Raw genomic sequence first — 13,644 nt, forward strand, 5'->3', positions numbered from 1 at the left:
TTAGGAAACAGATTGTCATACAATAATTAATTTTGAAAACAGTGTCCACTTAATGGGTCCTTGGGGACAGGAATAAGTCTCTGAAAGCTACCGAAAGTCTCCTGTAGCTCTCTTAAACTTGTAAAAATAACCTTATTGATATTGTCTTCGGTTACACTCTTCACATCTTTATTTGAGTCAACTTTCTTCTTATTGGCTGCTGCTTGTAAACAGAGGATTTAAATAACAGGTGGATGGGGCTTCTGTGTTTACAGTCAGAGCAGTGTGTCTGAGATGATCATATTAAGCCCATCCCCTCTTCCTTGACATCATACACAGCAAAGCATAGAAAAAACTTTGTGAAATGAAGCATATAGAGCAGTTTGAAGCCTCAACTTTTGCCCCCTGGGATTGCTTACATACTTACATCTATATTCTGAGCTCATTATTTTAGACTTTGGCCATGTTTAATATGACCAGTCACCATTGCAGCACATTATATACATATACATGATAGAAAATAAAGAACAGCATAATATGAAGCCTTTTACAGAAATCCTGCATTATAAATCGAGAGGATGTTTTCACATAGGTGGGTGTGGGGATTGTAAGGTGCATTATTTTTAGAGCTGCATTAGCTCCATACTAAGCACTGCAAGTCATGACATCTCAAATAAAGCTGTCCAAGGAGCGTATCTTGTGCACACTAGCAATATTTTTTATGTGCATGCTTGCAGCTGTTTAGAACCAAAATATATTGTAAAACATGTAAAAACTAAATCAAGAAAAATCCCTCAAAAGCTTTGTTCTCATGTGACTGATTTTGTTTTTATACAGTCTATTGCCATTTCCATAGCTTATATAATGCAGTGTAAAGAAATTTGGTTTGCAGCTCCATAGATGTTCAAAAGACTAAGTTAAAGCTATAGAAATATGTATATATATATTTTTAAATTGCAGAACAGTAGCATTAACCACGAAGTAGTTCAGCAGGATCTGGTGTGAAAATGAATAGTGGATGATATCTAGAGAACAGCGTTACAGACTGCAAACATATTTCCAGTTATTCATAGTTTATGTAAACCTAAAAATAATATCTTAAAAAAGATTGTCATGGTACATGAAAGTGGTGCCATTAATAAAACTAAGTGTCATAAAGTTGCTGTTGTGTCTTTAGGGGAAGCAGGCCAGCATCACTGTGACTTTACAAAGGGAGGAGGGGGAGGCACTGTTTGTCTTTATCAACGCATGGCGGCTACAGTAGTCAGCTGTTAGAAAACGGGGGCGGAGCTGGATCTGGTTCTACTGGATGACTCACTCCGTTAACCCAAGGCACACTCATTCACTCATTTACACGCACGCCACCGCGCGCTCGCTCGCTCGCGCACGCACGCACGCACACACCCATTGACGCGCAGGCACGTTAGGTGTGAGTGCAGAGTGTAGTGGTGGGTGTGGGAGGGGATGGGGAGGGCTGCCCGTCTGAAGAGGGGTTCCTAATCAGCGCGCATCAGCACCGTCCATTCTCCACTGGAGGGCGAGTGGTACAAGAACACCGGGACACTCCGGCGGGAGGGAGGCAGAGTAGACAGTCGGAGGGAGACGGGATAGAGCAGCAGCAGCTGGAAGACACGCAGACAGGCGGAGACAGAGACAGAAAATCCCTACCCGGACCCTGCACAGCATCATTTTCTCTCCGCCGTCGGATTAAACCCCCTCTCCATCTCCAAGCGCGAAACCACGTAAGAAACACACATAAAGCTTTCTGAATGCTGCCGAGAGAACAGTCAGCGTTTACCGTGTCTTGGGTTAAGGGCTGCTCGGTTAAATGTGCGCCAGACTGAGTTCAATTTAATGTGTTTGTTTTGCTGCCAGACGGACACTGGACCCTTCATTAAAACTCCATCACGCTAGCTCTCAGCGGCACTCTCCAAATCCTGCTCTCATCAGTCAGACATCCTCTCTCTGCCTCAATCTGTCACACACACACACACATACACACACACACACAGCTGGAAGCAATAGCATTTGCTAGCTAGCAAGGCAGACGCATTTAAATAGACCTTTTGGTTTTTATTATCGAATTCACTCCAGCTTTGCTCGGTGACCTCTCTGCTAGGTGAATACGGCACGGCAGAGAGCCGCCGCGGCTTGAAAACTTGATGAAATGCGGGGCTTATTGACGTTTCCAACGGCTGTGAGGCTAGCCAGTGGAGCTAGCTGTAGCGGGACAGAGCAGAAGCCAGCCGGCCGATGACAAACACAGTGCACACTGCACAGTGGCCATAAAAGTCAACCCACAAACCCCAGATTTTATTTCTTGCATTTACTCTAGTGCGTGCTTTTTGGTTTATTGCACTACATATTTGGAGCTTAATGCCCTGTGAGATTTGTAGGATAATGTAAATTTAACATGCAGAACTGGTGCATTCTCAGACTGTTTGCTGCTAGTCTGGTAGCTGCAGCTTGCCATGCATGCATCCATCCCAGCTTTGCAAGGTGTCATTGATTCACCGTTACGCCAACTAGAAAACAGTGTTTTTCGTGTGCGCGTAATGCCAGTGTTTAATCAATCAGCACAACGGTGGTAAAGTATCATAAAAATAGTTGCATGGGTGATCAAATGTCATCATTTGTGTGTGAAATCATTCGCAGTTTGCTCTTTGGATTTTAAACAATCTATTTTTGATAGGGGAAGATGTAATCAGCAGTTTTCCTTGAAAGCAGAGCAAATGACAGCCGAAACTCAGCAGGTTCTTCATTTTCATTTCCAAAACCAGTTTTATCCGTTACACCCCTGAGGCAGAGTGATATTTGTTCATGAATAACGTGTGTGTGTGTGTGTGTGTGTGTGTGTGTGTGTGTGTGTGTGTGTGTGTGGAAGGGGGTGAGGTGGGGGGACTGTGTAGACTTGTTTGCACTGTATAAAGTATTATTTTTCCCCCTAACATTAACTTAAGAATGAGTGTAGAAACAAACTTGTTGCATCAGCTGTTCCTCCTGCTCTCACCAACTTGCTCTGCAGCGGTTATTTGCATACTGAATCCATTTTCTCTTTGTTTGGAAATTGCTGCCCAGGTATCTAATAGTGCATATTAAATTGACCATCAACATACCTGTGGTCAGGGAGCAAAGAGTGTGTCAGTCCCCGTTATTGTGAAACCCTCAGAAGGTCGCCTCCCACTCCCTCCTTCCAGGCGACGTCCCCGCAGCCTGTGAAACATCGCCTCCATTATGTAAAGAAAAACAAATTCTGCTCTGGCTTATTGACACTGCCACATAAACGTTTGACTGGCGATTACGGAGGCAAACATTACCCTCTCTTGCACAATAACAATCCCTTACCCGAGGCTTAAACCCGGACTGCGAAGCATTTTGATGAATAGAGGTGGACTAAGAAGCTTAAAGGCTAACTGAGGGTGTGCAGGTGTTTTTATTATTTTCTTCTTTTTATGGTCGCTTTGACTTTAGTGCACTCGGTGATCAGTGTCTTTGGGGGAATTTATATGGCTGGAGGTTGCTGCACGGTAAGAGTTTGGCTGCATCGTCACAGCTTGCGGGATAATCCTTGTTATAGTTGCAAATTCTTCACTTGATCTAAATTGTTAACCATTCTTTTTAGTTTTACTAAATAGAACAAAAGTGACTCCAGTTTGCCATCTTCTGTTATCACTGGTACTCTTTAAGGTTTATCAGCCTTGATAGTAAAGCTGGTGTTGTTTTCACCTTGTCCATATGTCCTGCAGGCAGCTACTGTAGCAGGAACTACAAACTGAAGTACTCAGACCAAGTTTTGAGTACTTTGCATGTGCTATGCTGGTTTCTGGAAAGCTGTTGCCCAGTTGATGGTATCCCAGCCATTCAAGATACACATAACTTTATGGGTTTATAGTTGAGCAAACATGCCAAGTTTGAAGGAGGATCCCATGGCATGGTGCCACTTTTTTTTTTCGTTTTTATTTCTGCCAAGGTTATATAATTGCTTCAGTTTGTTCTTTCTCTGTTTAATAACAGTGTTATTAACAAAGTGTTACATTTTACCGTTTACCTTTGGAGTTTCATTCTGAAATTCTTTGGAAATTGAGAGACATTGTCTTGATGATCTCAAGAAAATACCACAATCTGGATCCAGGGACTTGATTTATGCATGTGGAGGGAATCTTCAGCCCAGACGGATGTACGAAGTCTCGCACTGCTCTGCATTTGTAGCTCCTATATGAAGGGTTTTTGTTTTGTTTTGTTTTAATATATGTGGTTTTAAATCTCACCGTAGATGCTTCTGCTGATTTTGTTTCGACAGACTTCCAGCAATTTTAATTGTAGTTCAGGTGTATCTGGAGTACACTGGAGGGACACTTGTGTGGCCGTGAGATAATTTGTAACTAAGCATAATATTATGTATATGTTCAGTGCAGGGGGGATACAGCTCTATTTAAAATGTAAAACCCGGCAGATTGAGGGTGTATACTGGTATATTATATCCAAGCATTAAGCCAATAAGAAGAAGTTAGTTTAGAATGAAAAAGCTAAACTACATTTTAAGTCTTGGAAGACGGTGTATGAAAGAAAAAGGATGAAACTAAAACAGCATCTCAAAGCCTGGCATTGTTTTGTTGTGGATGTGAACTTGATTAGGCCACGAAATGTGTGTAAGACAGACATTACTCAGCATCAACTTTCGGGGTGTTTGTATCTCTGTGGAAAGCTTGACATTGGCTGTAGGGTTTGGTCCAACTAGAGAAAAATCTCTTTTTCTCTGTCTGTTTTCTCACAGCGTTTTTCTTGCCAGCATGATATCGATTTGCTCGAAGGTTGGAGGTTTATTCTAGCGGGACTGGATTTGGAATCCATCCAGTGGCAGTTTACTGTATATCTTGATTGCCTGTTTGTTTGTTAGTTTTTCTAAGACTAGCACGCTTTCTCTCCATGGCTTCTTTTAGACTTGGGAGGGCCTGGTCTAGAGTCACTGACCTTTCTCCACCTCTGTCAGTTTGTTTTAACAGTTCTATGATTTGTAGAATCATTTTTTTTCTCTTCTGTGCTCCTGCAAAGAGATCTTTGAAAGTGGAAGTCCTGAAAGCCAGATGGACTAATAGACCCACAGACGGGTAATGTGGGCACAGCGACTGACAGGACCAGTGTTGTTGTAATATGTTGAAAATATGTTGCATCGCAGAGCTCAACATGTCTGAACTTTGTTTTCTCTGGCAAGGGAGTAAGTGGAGGGAATCGGGATGTGTTCATCTCTGTGTGTGGTTGTACCTCAGCTCCTGACCTTCCTATTATATAGCAGGGTTTTAGAACTCAGCCAAATAAGTCCACATTCAGGGTTTTGTGATTTATGAAATTCTCTCCCCTTCTAACCGTATGTCCTTTTTTGTCTCTGCAGGCCGAGACATGAACTCCCGCTGAAATTATTGATGCTGAACTGGTGAGTTTTGGGGCTGCCAGTGATCGCTGCAGCAACACAAATTTCTTTTTCTTGCGTTGTGTTTCTTAGTTTGTCGTTACATTCTGCCTAACAGCGCTGCTGTCTAATAAACCCCTGGGGCAAATATTAAAACGGCACAGTGTCCAGAATTTAGTTGAACATAAAGTTTGGGAAAACTGAGCTTGCAATAAATCAGTCAATGTAATGTAGGTGTCAGTGTTTGATCTAACATGTTTCTGCGTGTCCAAAAAACACATTCTGTGCACTAATATCTACCTGGATCTTATTTTCCTGCCACTTTTTCTTTGAGGCCTCATTAGCGAATACAGACACCTTCTTTCCCGCATTAAATATTACAAACACGTTGTGCCGAGAACTGGAAAGGACGGACATCTTATTGGATTTGTACTGAGTGATGAAAGCAAGTCTAAATTTTAATTGTATCTTTCATGAAAGGCTGATATTCGCTGATCCACTGCACACATCACTCATTGATAAGTAGGTTGCGTGACTGAAGCTGTTGCTCTGTGTTCCCCCATGCCAAGTTTGACACTTTAATGAAGCTCAAATGTGATTGCTGTCTATGTGTTCATGATGTATTCTGTATTAATGATGTGTAGCATCAAAGCTGTCTGTTAGCTTTGCCTGGTTCATTTTCATTTGTCTCCTTTTATCGCGCAAAGAGGTATGTATTATCTCTAAGTTATTCTGTTGGCAAGAACCATGTGACTATAACTTGATAGTGACTAGGAAAAGTAATTCTTAGAACACATATCTAAGCATTGCTTTAGAAACATATTTCATGATGGTTTTATGATTTTATGATAAAGGTTTGATTATTGAACAGTAAGCAGGTCTCCAGTGCAAACTGCTGGCATCTCTGAAATACACAAAAGATGTCTTTTGGCAGTCTGTCCCAACAGAAGATGGATATCTCTCCTATCTTGACATATTCTATGGAATACAGTCGTGAAGAAGAAAGGAATCTATGCAGTCCTCTGAAAGATTAAGTACACCCTTGTACAGGAATTAAGAGGCTAAATGGTAGCCAGGTGGTGCCAGTCAAGTATGATTAATGGATCAGCTGCAAGTGTGAGAATCTCTATAAAAGCAGAAATTTTGGCAGTTTGTAGGTTTTGAGCATTCATGTCTATGATAACACAATGCCACAATCTTCATATGAGTGAACATCCCAGCAAACTCACCCCAGGGTCAGACCGCGCAATCCTCAGAGACACTGCAAAACCCCCAAGAACTACAGCTCAGACTCTACAGGCCTGTTAGCATGTTAAATGTTGAATGTCATGACAGTACAGTTAGAAACACGAGACTTCAACAATATTGCTTTTTTGAAGGGTTGCTGGAAGAAAGCCTCTTCTTTCTTATATGTAGAGTTGCAATCTGGACAACCACAAGACGTCTTGAACTATGTCCTTTGGACAAAGTGGAGATTTTGGCCATTATGATTCCACGATTATTGGTGAAAACCAAATGCAGTAATGGTCAAGCACGGTGATGGAGGGGCGTGATTTGTGCTCGTTTTGCAGATACAGTACCTGGGCATTTGGAGTCATTGAGTTGACCATGAACTTCTCTGTATACCAAAGTATTCTACATCTGACTTGGCTGAAATTGGGTCATGTAGCAGGACAATGATCACAAACACAGCAGTAAATCTCTAATCGAATGACTGGGGGGAAAAAAAAAAAAAAAATCAGGGTGTTGCAATGATCTAGTGAAAGTCTAGACCTCAAACCAATTGAAATGTTCTGCATAAGCAGATGCTCACAAACTTCGATGAACTAAAACAACTTTGTAAAGACGAGCGGGCCAAAATTCCTCCGCAACAATGTGAGAGACTAATAAAGTCAAACAAAAACATATTAATTAGAGTTGTTGTTGCTAAAGGTGCTTCTACAAGCTATTGAATCATTTTGTTTTCATAGGATGGCAAAGAGTTCTGTGAAGACTCTTTTTCATGTGACTGTATGTTAAGAAAACAGGACATGAAGTGCCATCTACAAGTTCAATCTTGTGATTTACATACCTGGATAATTATTCACTTGTTGAAACAAGTGTTATAAATATCAGTTACAACTTTATACTTGCCTTCCAAATAATGTTTATAGATGACTTACAGAGTCTTTATTACCTGCTTAAAAGGTATGATAAACATTAGTTGCAACCTTACTGTAACCTTTCAGAAAATGTTAATAGATGCTTTGCAGATCAATTTTTAGCTCACACTATTCATTTACCGTTTCTTAAAATGGTTATTATAAAGTACTGTCAAGAATTTACTAATAAAACTCCACTGTTGCCGAAGCTGCTGCATTGAGCTGCGGCCGCAAGGTGGTTGGTGCCTGCCGTGGTGGTAATCCCCGAACCAAATGGTGGACACCAGAGGTGAAGGGAGCCACCAGGCTGAAGAAGGAGTCCTATCGGGCTTGGTTAGCCTGTGGGACTCCAGAGGCAGCTGACAGGTATCGACAGGCCAAGCGGAATGCGGCTCGGGCAGTGGCTGAAGCAAAAACTTCGGGTGTGGGAGGAGTTCGGAGGCCATGGAAAAAGACTTTCGGACTGCCTCGAGAGAGATTCTGGCAAACCGTCAGGCGTCTCAGGAGGGGAAAGCGGTGCTCTACCTGCACTGTGTATAGTGCTGGCGGTGCGCTGCTGACGTCGACTGAGAAAATTGTCAGGCGGTGGAAGGAATACTTCGAGGACCTCCTTAATCCCACTGACACGTCTTCCGAGGAGGAAGCAGAGTCTGGGGATGAGGGGAATGACCCGCCAATTTCTGGGGTCGAGGTCACTGAGGCAGTTAAACAACTCCTCGGTGGCAGAGCCCCTGGTGTTGATGAGGTCCGCCCGAGTTCCTGAAGGCTCTGGACGTTGTAGGCTGTCCTGGTTGACACGCCTCTACAATGTTGCGTGGAGATCAGGGCAGTACCCTGGACTGGCAGACCGGGGTGGTGGTCCCCATCTTTAAGAGGGGAGACCGGAGGGTGTGTTCCAACTACAGGGGATCACACTCCTCAGCCTCCTGGGAAAGTCTATGCCAGGGTGCTGGAAAGGAGAGTTCGTCCGTTAGTCGAACCTCGGATACAGGAGGAACAATGCGGTTTTCGTCCTGGTCGCGGAACACTGGACCAGCTCTTTATCCTCTCGAGGATACTTGAGGGTGCATGGGAGTTTGCCCAACCAGTCTACATGTGTTTTGTGGACTTGGAGAAGGCATTCGACCGTGTCCCTCGGGTGTCCTGTGGGAGGTGTTGCGGGAGTATGGGGTGTCTGGCCCACTGCTACGGGCCATTCGATCCCTATACAACCGTTGTAAGAGTTTGGTTCGCATTGCCGGCAATAAGTCGGACTTGTTTCCGGTGGGTGATGGGCTCCGCCAGGGCTGCCCTTTATCACCGATTCTGTTCATAATTTTTATGGACAGGATTTCTAGGCGCAGCCAAGTGGCGGAGGGCTTCCACTTGGTGGCCTCAGAATCTCATCTCTGCTTTTGCGGATGATGTGGTTCTGATGGCTTCATCGGTGGGGGCCTCCAGCTCGCACTGGAACGGTTCGCAGCCGAGTGTGAAGCAGCAGGAATGAGGATCAGCACCTCCAAATCTGAGGCCATGGTTCTCAGCCGGAAAAAGGGTGGAGTGCCCACTCCGGGTCGGGGATGAGTTCCTGCCCCAAGTGGAGGAGTTCAAGTATCTCGGGGTCTTGTTCGCGAGTGATGGGAGAAGGGCCGGAGATCGACAGACGGATTGGTGCTGCGGCTGCAGTGATGCGGACGCTGCACCGGTCCGTCGTGGTGAAGAGGGAGCTGAGTGTAAAAGCGAAGCTCTCAATTTACCGGTCGATCTCGTCCCGACCCTCACCTATGGCCACGAGCTGTGGGTAGTGACCGAAAGAACGAGATCGCGGATACAAGCGGCAGAAATGAGCTTCCTCCGAAGGGTGGCTGGCCTCTCCCTTAGAGATAGGGTGAGAAGTTCGGCCATCCGGGAGGGGCTCAGAGTAGAGCCGCTGCTCCTCCACATCGAAAGGAGCCAGTTGAGGTGGTTCGGGCATCTGACAAGGATGCCCCTGGGCGCCTCCTGGGTGAGGTGTTCGGGCATGTCCCACGGGAGGAGGCCCAGGGCAGACCCAGGACGCGCTGGAGAGATTATATCTCTCGGCTGGCCTGGGAACGCATTTGGTGTTCCCCGGATGAGCTGGAGGAGGTGGCTGGGGAGAGGAGGTCTGGGCTTCTCTGCTTAGGCTGCTGCCCCCGCGACCCGACTTCGGATAAAGCGGATGAGGATGGATGGATGGATGGAACTCCACTGTATTGGGTTAAGCTTCTACCTTAAATCCACCTGTACCAGTCTATATGGCTTTTCACAGTAAAAGATTGAGGGTAAATTAAAAAATGAGTGCTTTGGTGGTCATCGAAATAGACCGGCATTTATGTGGCGCTTTTCTAATCATACTGCCCACTCAAAGTGCTATGTGCTACTATGTGTCACATTTAATCATACATTCATACAATATTTTGTTCGTCACAGTTTTAATACTTGATCTACGTCTCATCCATAGCCAGTTTAGAAAGATCAGTTTGCCTAACAAGCATGTCTTTGAACTAAGGAAGGCAAAGTAAACCCAGCAGAAATCTACACAGATATAGGGAAAACATCCATATATAAAATCCCAAGGTGGGATTCAAACCAGGAAAATTTTTGGTGTGAGGCAACACGCTAAACATCCTAAGCTTACACTTCAGTAACTACATGTGGCGGGAAAGAAGGGAACACACTGGTAGTGTTGATTGATGGTTATTCATATTTGATACAAATTCTTTTTACCAATATGATTTTTATTTTTAACTGTCATCATGTTATGGAGCATTCCTGTAAAAAATCAACACCTCTTTGTGTTTGAATGATAAAATAATAAATTCAGTGCTTGTTCAAACGGAGAACATAAGATCCTTCCTTCTCTTACGTGAAATGCCCGGGCATTTCACGTAAGAGAAGCAGTGTCAGCGGCAGCAGAGTCAACACACCTAAATTCCCACTGCAAATATTTACACGGATCCAGTACTCTGCAACTTTGTCCTACCCTGCTGCATTTTAAGACCTTGGCATTTATCGAAAATATGGATGTGACAGGCACCTGAGGCAGCACCCGGAGAGAGAAAATATTACTTTTGGAGGAGCTTCGTCTTTTAATGTAATCCAGTAGCATAAAGAAAATGAGTCCACATAAATGACCATACCAAGATAGTTACAGAGAAATGTAAACGCGTGAAAGTACCTTCTTATGGATATCAAAAGAAGCTGTAACACTGCTTTTGTGCAAATGTGGCGTCTTTCGGTTGTGCACTTGCTTAGAAAGCTTTCTAAGAAACAATATGAAAGACTCCTCGTGGATGTTCAGTGCTGCCGGCCCGTGACGCTGCTAAAAGGGTCAGGAAACCTCAGCCCCCCCCTGTCCGCTCTTTGCTCTGGTAAAACCACTCAGCTCCACTCCCACAGTCTCAGCTTCACATACACGATAGCTGATCAAAAAGTGGCCTCAACCCTCACTAATCCAGGTGTTGTGGATTATAGAGCTATGTGGGAGTACTATTAGCTGCCTAAAGAAAGAGAGAGATCAATGATGAGAGCGCGTGTCTTCACTACAAGGGTAAGTGTGGCTCGAGGGTGAATATAATGACGGGGGTATTCTCTGCAGACTCTAAGCCAGCAGCAGAGGGAAGGAGATGGGTGGTGGTGGGGGTGGTGGTAGTGTCGGCGGCGAGTGAAAGCAGAGCAGATAGAGAGCGAGTGAGACTCTTACTCTTACACCAACAGATGGAAGCTACAGTCATCAAGTCAATATTTACTCTTTCTTAATAAAAAATTGGCAGCATCGGCTTCGCTGATTCAGTAGCGGGCAGCAGGAGTATCTGAGCTTGTGTGAAAGAGGATTTGAGGAGTAAAAACAACACTTCAGTGATAATAACTGTGGCTCGACTCCACGCGTCGGTCTAAAAATACGTTGGGACGAACCCTCCCCTCTCTTTTGTTAAATGCACACACACTTGCAATGTGCACATTCACTTTACCCATGGCTCAATCCACTGTGGGGATACATGTGAACGCAATTTGCACTTCCAATTAAACTGTCGACCTTCGCTCCAGAATGCAAAACGTGATTCTGTACTGTCCTCTCCTGGATAGCTATTATTAACCATCCCAGGCCCGTAATAGAGAGACCACGGCTTTACAACGCACCGACGAGGATCTTTGCAGTCAGCAAAATTATCACATTTATCAACACTGTCAATACTTAAAAGTGGAAAATTAGCAGATACTTTACAGACTTATCGATCAAGCTTTTAATAGTTTATGTGTTTGCGTTACAAATGGGGCAAATGCAGGGAGGTCTTAAGTGTCTTCTTTACGTGTGTGCTAAAAATAAAGTGGAGCATTAGTGTGTTTTTGGGAGGATACCAGTCATTTACATTAAGACAGAGAGTACTGTGAGAGAATGAGTTAAGATTCTGAAAAGTGCAGAGTACATTAGGCGAGGGTTAGCCTAAAGCATCCCGCCCAGCCTCTAACACAGCTTCAACGCATGACTTGCTGGCCTGATCAGATGACTTGATAAACAGCAGGAATGTTGCTTCTTCCTCTCTCTACAACACTGCCCTTGTGGCGGTGTGTGTGTGTGTGTGTGTGTGTGTGTGTGTGTGTGTGTGTGTGTGTGTGTGTGTGTGTGTGTGTGTGTGTGTGTGTGTGTGTGTGTGTGTGTGTGTGTGTGTGTGTGTGTGTGTGTGTGTGTGTGTGTGTGTGTGTGTGTGTGTGTGTGTGTGTGTGTGTGTGTGTGATTTTAATTATATAGCAGTGATATAAAGTTGGTGAGGTTGGATTACGGATTATGTTTTTTGGTAATGTCCTGTGACATCATCATAACATGACTTTGTGTGTGTGTGTGTGCCAGAGGGATCTCTTTAGGCAGCCCACTACTCTACAAGATAGCAATTATGTAACACTTCAGAGATTAGCTTATCATTTACCCTGCTCAGCTCAGTTGAAATGCAGAACACAGTACATGACACAATTGTCTCTACTTTGTTGTTGACTTGGATAATCTAATGGCTGCAAGGGAATTCCTGCTATATATGTAGATGTCCTTGAGTGAAACAGCGTGAAGTCTTTAATATGGGCCTAATTTATGTCTTTGGGGTTTTTTTGGTTTGAAAGACAAAGCGGATTTTAATGGTGTTTTTTTTTTTTTTTTTTTTTTTTTTTTTTGGAGGCTTTCTTTGGAGTTTGTAACTCATAAACTGAAAAGTGCAAGCAGGGAAACAAACAGATTTTAGGTGGAGTATAAACACTGGGTTTAATAGGCGAATAGTTCCCTTCACATGGCTTTCCAAGCACTGCCAGAAATTTGTCAAAGAGCCTCGTGCATTTTTCATCAGCCACTTCTTGGATGTCATTTAAACAAACCTCTGTCCTTAGCACATAAATCCTTTAGATGGCTATCATAACAAACTGTAGAAGCAATGTGAAGTTTAGAAAAGTGTCACGAAGCACATCGTAAGAGGACAGATGTAAATTTTCCAGTGAAAAATGCTCAGAGATTTTCCTTAGGTGACGCAATTATAGCACATGACATAGACTAGGAAATTCTATATGCTGTATATATTTACTTGATAGGAAATTGTAAATTATATATCACATATTGCGTTCACATGCATATACAGTACATATATCTACGATTGTTCCTAGCACTTGCTGAATTATGAAGACATTTCCGCTTGCAGAAGACCATCTCTAGAGCTTCACAAGCTTTGTCTTTGTGTCCTATTAGTGCCTTCTAAGGTTCACCTGTTGCATATTTTTGTATTATACATTCATGTTTTTTTTAAAAGCAATGACAAACCAAGAGAGTACTGTGCCAGTTTCTCAAGTCACCTCTTGTTTCCTTATGTTTTGCTTCCAAGGAGCCAGAGTTTCTGTTAATTTCTTTAAAGGGGTCTTCGCATAAAAAAGTCACCTAACTCAAGGGGTGAACCAGTATTTTGTCTACATGTAAAAGTCAACTTGGCAAAGAACCTAACCTTTAGATGGCTGTATGTCTCCAGCCATGTATGAAACACGGTGGAGGCTCTGTCATGTTTGGGGCTGCATTTTAGTTAAAAGGATTTTGTTAAAATTAATGGAATTATAAATGCAGAGTAGTACTATCACAGCATGACAATG

General features: G+C 43.5%; 1 protein-coding gene across 3 annotated transcripts in view; it reads left to right on the forward strand.

Moving 5' to 3' along the window:
* Positions 1-1,411: 1,411 nt before the first annotated feature.
* Positions 1,412-13,644, forward strand: part of LOC116332242 (1-phosphatidylinositol 4,5-bisphosphate phosphodiesterase beta-4) — a 68,016-nt gene continuing 55,783 nt past the window's right edge. The window contains exons 1-2 of one of the 3 annotated variants that reach the window (XM_031755116.2): positions 1,412-1,721; positions 5,369-5,410. The gene's annotated coding sequence lies outside the window, so the exon portion shown is untranslated. Of the gene's footprint in view, positions 1,722-3,290; positions 3,399-3,419; positions 3,507-5,368; positions 5,411-13,644 lie in introns of those variants that run through there. The other 2 variants (XM_039599034.1, XM_039599035.1) reach the window with 2 other exon arrangements.

This window comes from Oreochromis aureus, linkage group 15 (assembly GCF_013358895.1).
Source record: "Oreochromis aureus strain Israel breed Guangdong linkage group 15, ZZ_aureus, whole genome shotgun sequence".
NCBI classification, from domain to species: domain Eukaryota; kingdom Metazoa; phylum Chordata; class Actinopteri; order Cichliformes; family Cichlidae; genus Oreochromis; species Oreochromis aureus.